The sequence below is a fragment of the Onychomys torridus genome, chromosome 18 (genome assembly GCF_903995425.1).
Source record: "Onychomys torridus chromosome 18, mOncTor1.1, whole genome shotgun sequence".
In the NCBI taxonomy this organism is placed as follows: domain Eukaryota; kingdom Metazoa; phylum Chordata; class Mammalia; order Rodentia; family Cricetidae; genus Onychomys; species Onychomys torridus.
Window position 1 is genome coordinate 53,010,960 of NC_050460.1, and position 7,709 is coordinate 53,018,668.

The following is a 7,709-nucleotide window of genomic DNA, read 5'->3' on the forward strand; positions in this document are numbered from 1 at the left end:
AGCTATTCTTGACTGTTTCATATGGATTTTAAAGTCCATAGAAAGCGTGGGGATTTGATTGTCATTGCATTAACTGCAAAGATTATTCTGGGAGAAATTGACATGGCTAACACAGCAATCCTGACTGTTTCATACGCTAGATGCTCCATCTATTCATGTCCTTGCATGTGTTTGCTTGCTTGGATTTTAAAATCTCTCTCTCTCTCATGTGTATATGTGTTCTATGTATATGTTCATATGGGAATGTGCATGCTGGCATGCTGGTGCATATGCACACATGTATGATTGCATGCAGCTGCCAGAGGTTGATGTTGTGGGTCACCTTCAATCTCTCCCCACCTTGTTCGATGAGGGTTTTTTACTGAATGTGGGGCTCATCTATTTGGCTATGCTGACTGACCAGGGACGAGGATCCACCTGTCTCCACCTCCTAGAACAATGAGAGATGGGCATCACCTTGCCTGGCTTTGTATGTAGGTGCTGGAGCCCCAAAGTCCAGTTCTCATGCTTGCAAGTCAAGCACTTTAAAGACTGACTCATCTCCCTAACCCTCTTGTTTTTAACTGAAAGTTTAGACATTTCTCCATAAAAATCTATGTATCTTTTGTTATATTTATGGTTTGCAATATTAGTTGTTCTTGGTTCCTAGACTTTACCTGATTTTAGTATCTATTATAATTCAGATCTTGAATGCCACCCTCCTGGGAGCCATGTGTTAAAGTTTTGGCTCTCCACCAGTTGCGCTATTGGGAATGGTAGACTCCTTCAGAGGGGTCCATGGCTGGAGGGAATGGGGTCATTGGAGGCGTGTCATTGAAGGGGATGTTGAGACCCAGGCCCCTTCCTCTTTCCTTCTGCTTCCCAGCTGGCTTGCTGTGAATAGGCTTCTCATGCCGTGCATTTCAAGCATGATGAACCACACTGTCATAGGCCTGAAACAACCATGGGGTCACCATGGACTAGAACCCCAGAAATTGTAAACTACCCCATTCCTGATTTCCCCTGAATACCCACCATTGACTAGACCTCCAGGATTTACCTGTGTCCAGTTGTAGTAGCCAGGTAAATGTTAAAAGCAGAAAAAAGTGCTGTCCTTTCCCATCTGTCCAGTTTTGGTAAAAAGTTGAGACTAACAATTTAATGACTATAATCAGGTAAGTGGTTTCACCATAGAAGAAGGCTATCCTGTGCTTCTTCATCTGGTGCTGGGAATTGAACTCATGGCTCCAGCAAGAAGCAATGGTCTCCCATTACCATCCCCAGGTCCCCTTACATCCCTAAGTCATAATGCTTAGACTGTAGCTAAGAATTTCAAATTTCTTCTCTCTGTTGTTTGCTTGCTCCTGGTTTCCATATTATCTAATCTACATTATCTTTAGCTCAGAAGTCTGTGGTCTTTGGCTATTCACTCTCAGCTGGCAGCGATGGGTGGGTATATGTTAGGGTCTCTGGGTAGGTCAACATTTCTTTTCGTTTGCATGTTGGGATGGGGGTGAGTAGGGGGTGGGAAGGAAGGAAAGCAGGAGGGAAGGGGCTCAGGTCTCATTGCTTAAAATGCAGAGTTCCATCCAGCCCTGCTAAGATGTTTTCATCCAGCTTGTTGCCATATCCGGTACTCTGGGATTGGGTTCTTCTCTATAGCAATAGATGCTCATAGTGAACCGGAGGGTAGGGAAGGGGCTGGTTTGAGGACCACCTCAGCTACACAGGAAGACCCTGTCTCAAAAACAAACAACAAACAAACAGAATTATCCCAATTCTTGGATTTGTACAGAGTTCTATTTTTCTAAATGTTATGAGTTTTTTGTTTTACATTGTTTTGTTTTTCAAGACAGGGTTTCTCTGTTCTCTGTGTAGCCCTGGCTGTCCTGGAACTTGCTCTGTAGACCAGGCTGGCCTCGAACTCACGGAGACCCACCTGCCTCTGCTCTGCCTTCCTAAGTGCTGAGATTAAAGGCATGCACCACCATCACCAGGCTATGAGGTAGGTTATTTTTGTTGTTGTTGTTGTTTTTGTTTTTGAATAAAATTGTTATAGAGTATTGAAAATTAGTATTTGTGCATATATAATTTTCTATAGACTTCTATTTTTCTAAGTAGTGTAATATTCTTTTAAAATGTTATTTTAAAGATGTTGTTATAAACTCTTTACTAAAAGTTTAAAAATACCATACTATTTTCCAAAACTACAGAGTCTCTTTGCCTTTATATTTTTGGGAAGGGAATGGAACTGGAATTTGGTTTAAAATTCTTCATTAATAAATTATCATTGGGTTTACTGCTATATTTGTACAAGGGCTCTAACATTTCCCCAGTTGCCTCCCCAAGCTGCTTCAGCAATATGCTTTGGATAATTTATCTTTCTTTGCTTTGATGGCTTGAAATGGTGGTGACTTTTATGTTAAAGTCCCATTTGGACTAAGGTCCTTTCTAGGATGTTTTTCCCTCCTCGATGTTTCTTTTTACATCCCCCCTCCATTTCTCACATCAGCTCACTCGTCACTGCAGTTTAACATTAGGCGTAACTCTCAGCTTCGCCAGTGTCAGGTTAAGCATCCCTGCGCATGCTCCCTTCCTCCCTCTCACTACATCCGGTCCATCTCAAGCTGCGTGTTCACCTGCAGAAGGCAGAGGCCACCGAACCCATACGGGGTTAAATAGACTTTGTAATAAAGGAGACAAATAAAAAAAAAAAAAAAAACCCACAAGTCTTTAAATTCGACAAGAGAAACTCACAAACCAACCCGAAACAAGCAGGGCACACACAGTCACTTTTTAAAAGAAGCTAAAAATAAGAAATTTTTTAAAAATGATAGGACTGCGATTACTAGTACCAGTACAAACACAACAAAAATATTAAAAGGAAGAATGGTTGGATTATAAGCAAGTAACATTTATTTATTTATTTATTTTTCATTCATTCATTCATTCATTCATTCACTCATTTATTGAAATCAGTCTCACTGTATAGCTGAGGCTACCCTGGAACTTCCTATGTAGGCCAGGCTGGCCTTGAAATCACAGCAATCCTCTTACCTCTGTCTCTGAAGTACTGGGACTAACCATGTCCTGCCACAAGTTACATGGACATTATTTACTTCATACACAGAGCACAGCAAATTAAAAATACTCAGAAAGACTCTCTAAGAAAATACAAGGCCTGGGCAGTGGTGGGCGCACGCCTGTGATTCCAGCACTTGGGAGGCAGAGGCAGGCGGATCTCTGAGTTCGAGGCCAGCCTGGGCTACCAAGTGAGTTCTGTAATCCCAGAACTCAGGTAGTAGAGGCAGGAGGGTCAGAAATTCAAGGTCCTTCTAGGCTGAATGCTAAGTTCTAGCCCAGTTTGTGCTACATGAGATCCTTTTGGGAAAAACAAACAAAACAACAACAACAACAACAACAACAACAAGAAAACAGACTTGATGCACGTATGAACTCACAGAGACTATGGCAGCATGCACAGGGTCTGCACAGGCCCCAGGGTTGAGAGGGTAAGTGAACACAAGCCTCCATGCCTAACCAAGAATCTACCTCCAACTGACAGCCGCTCGCAAGGGAAAACTCAGTTTTCTCCAGTGGAGCCTCACAAACCACACTTAAGGGCAGGCCCCATGTCTAGCAGTAGATGGCAGCACAGAACAAACTCAATGGGATGTTTGGAGATTTTTTTTTTCTTCTTTCATATTGCTTTGTTTGCATTTTAAAAACACTTACTTGCCTTTTGCTTGTAGAGTATATATATATATATATACTATATATGTATATCTATATTTATAGATTATATTTTTTAATTTTGCATTTTTATGTTTTTTGTGTTTCTCATGAATTTTCTTTGTTTCTTCATTGTCCCCCAACCCCATCCCTCCTCCACCCCCCACCCCCCACTTGCTTTCTAAAGAGAAAGAAAAAGAAAGCATAAAGCATGGAATTGGATGGGTGGGGAGACCATGATCAGACTATATTGTATGAAAACATTCATTTTCAATTAAAAAAATTTAAATTAAAAAAAGCCAAAAAGCAAACAAAACAAATAAGTGAACAAAAGAAATAGTTATATCTTCTGGTTAAAAAAAAAAAATTAATGACAGCTGGAATAGAAAAGAGAGAGAAAGATCAGTGTAACCGAAGGTGAAAGGTCAGATGCACCATGAGGAGAAATGTCTGCTGGGATGAAAGAAACGAAGGGGAAAACTTGAAAGAAGTGGAGACAGAGGAGGCTCAGAAGAGGAAAACACAACTCTGGACACACAAGTCCTCTACAGGAAGCGACTGCCATGGAATGCCAGAAACGGATGAACACATTTGTCCTTTCCCACAGTGTTAGAACATCGATAGATTTATTGTTAGCTCCTTGCTATAGAATCCCACCCTCTTTGTTAACCTAATCAAGGCAACGTGGCTCCTTTTAGTCCAGACTTAATCACTAATATTAACTCTCATATTGCACAGCACACAGTAAGTGTATCTAGAAATCTATATGCTTATGTATATATATGTATGTATATTTCAGAATAAATACAAGGTAAAGAGGGTACGACAGAGTTCATGAGCTTCTAGAAATGGGTTGGGAAAAAAGCAACTAGAACCTGTATAGATAATAAGGGAACCCAGAGCAGCCCCAAGGAAGCTTTCGCCGTAGAGGTCAGGCAGTCAGAAAGTGAGGTTTGAGATTCAAGGTGTCAGCTACAGAGGCCAGAGGGCAGAACAGGGTCGGACCAGGAGGAGATGATGGGCTCAAGTCCGAACAGGTGAGGAGGTAGGCCAGCGGTGGAGTAGGCTGCATCAACGACAGGAGCAGAGCCGAGATGAAGCCCCAGGGACAGTCAGGCATTCTCTGCCTGCCAGTTCTTGATTTGCACACCAGCTATCAGACAGGTTGGTGAGACTATTGCCATGGCAGTGCTAGGTCCATTCATTTATGGGGTTCGGGTAAGGGAGCTGGACCCTTTCCCTGGCCTGGCCCATCTTCGAAGTTCTTGGTCCTGGTTTTCCTGATACTGTTTTAACACATCCATGTGACCTTACAGTCTCAATCCACCCTGGTAAACCACAGGGAAGCTCCCTCTCTACTCCTGGGAATAAGTCTTTGAGACCGTGGTGTGTGAGTGGTACTGGATAGATGATGTTCACTTGTCCACTTGGCAGTACAGTCACCCTCCACCCTCCAGACAGAGTTAAGGGATGCTTGGAAAATGGAGTCTCTCAGGGAAAGACACACCACGAACACCTACACAATATAGGATGACTAAGACCATGGTGCAGCCTGGTCTCAACTCAGCTTTTCCTTTCCTCCTTTTGGAGACTGAGCTCTGAGCACTGTGTGTCCCCAAGCTTCTCAATCTGTGCTTGGGTTCATCCATGCATGCAGAAGCCACGGCTGGAGGAAGCCACATTTATATGTTTGAGTATGACACAGGAGGTGACCTGTAGATGCAGGACTTCAGATCAGTATATACCTGATTTTGACTTCTCTCCTTCCCTTGTTAATAGTTTGACCTTTGCAAGGTGGATCTACCTGTTCTGGCCATCCAAAGATGAGGAGCAAGAAACCTGACTCTACTGTGACATCCGCTGGGGTGATAGATACTACGAGAAATACGCCTCATTTGAGGGCAGAGTCCTAGGCAATCACTTGTCTTAGTTCAGGTCATGGCTTAAGTGATTAGGTGAAGAGAAGGGAAATGCTATGGTGTTTGTATGGGCATGAATGCACTAGAAATTCCACATCATAGCACACTCTTCTGCCACTGCCTTGACCTATCTCCCCACATTATCAAGGGAGAGGCAGGATATCTGTACCATTGCTGCTGAACACCATGACATATCTCTCTTTTTACCCCGTGTTTGGTGTTTCTTTGCATTTTTTGTTGCACTTATTTAGTCTGCAGACCCTGCATTTTCCCTATGCACCAGGCAGGCAGATATGAACCAAGGATGAACGGAAGGGGGGCAGTGGAATAGCAGGGCTGCTCCTACTGCTTCTCTCCTTCATTTCCAGGGTCCTCCCCTTATGTGGGTGGGTGTTTGTTCTTCTTATCCCTCTCCAGTTTCCTCTTAGGGAGTCTGGTCACCCAAGGGCCATGCAAACAAAGCAACCCAGCCCTGCAGGAAATGGTTCGTCTATTGGGATTATGACTAAGTGTAGACTCTGGTCAAGGAAACAGCTTCTCAGACACAAACTGGTCAGAATTCCTGTGGCATGGTGGCATGCTATTTAACACTGAGTGACAATGAGTAACAACATTCTTAGAGGCTGGGCAAAAATTATGGGATGTCATGGTTTGGAGCAAGCTCCTGTTACCGGCTCTAAGAGTCCAAAGTCAGAACGGAGATGAAATGGCTCCCAACCAAATGATACCTTTAAGGAAGCAGATAAAACCCAGCCAGACCAGCTCTCCCAAACACCGAGTCCAGGCTGAGTCAGCTGGACAAGGAAGCTGGCCTTTGCTTCAGTCTTTGCAGAAGAGTAATGTGAGGTGGGGATGGACTGCGGTGGTAAAGTACTCGCCGAGCATGGATGAGGTCTTGGGTTCAGTCCCCAGAGCTGTAAAGATCAGTTTCAATTTTTATTGTCTGTGTACTGTTATCATGCAACAAAACCTTGCTTTACTCCTGCCCAGTGGGAGCCCTTGTATGATTTTGTAGAGTGGAGGCCGCTTCAATTTCATGAATCTCCAGCAAAGGCCAATTAGATTTGTAACTAATTCTGCAGAGTTTCCCTTTGACAAATGTATGACCTGTATTTTATTTTCATGACTACTCCGTGAGACAGTCCTACTACACCTGTGTTATAAGGGTTCAGGAAGGTTAATGACCCGACCAAGTGCTCTTGCACCATTATTATTATTATATATAATTAACACAATCCCCTTTGCAATTACATATAGGGTAGCTTAATTTACAACAGGCATCTGTTCTCTGACGTTTACTGCAGTGGCGGTCAGACATGAAATCAGCTGTAGTGTCTGTCAACAGACGAACAAAGAAAATGTGGTGCCTGTAACTCAGTGGAACCTGTCATTTTCTATAACATACATGGATGGAACTTGACAACATGTTAAGTGAAATAAGCCATCTTGCAGTTTCATTCATAGATGGTCATTCAGAAGCTGACCCATGGTCACTGGATGTTCGGGATGATAAGGGGATGGAGGGATGGGTACTCAGTTATAGCTGTACATAGGTCAGGAAACATCTGGCTTGGGCATCTCTTCATTATGTAATGATAATTCCTAAGCAGCAGCCACTGATTTTCTCTGCTCTCCGATGAGGTCCTGGTAGGTAAACTCCTGTGTATTCTGGCCTCTTCTGCCCTGACGATCAGGGATGAGAACACAATATCCACTTGCACTTTACAAGGCAGGGAAATACACAACTTTTCTTTTAGAGTATAGCCTAGGCTGGCCCCAACCTTGTCATCTTTCTGCTTCACCCTCTTGATTCCAGTGTGTACCCACAGCAGCTGGGAGTGGTGCACATAGTGTGTGCACCCAAGCTGAGGAGTGAATCCAGGGCCTGGGGCTCTGAAACTGGACCATACGCCAGCCTTCCTGATCCTTTCAGAGGGCTGGATGAGGTCTGGGGTGCTTTGTTGATGGCAATCTGCTTTATTTCGTCTATTGCTCTAAGTTCATCTTACTCTAAAATGCTCACACACACACCTACAACACCAATTATTGACTGGCCAGTTGTCCGAGTATCCCATGTCC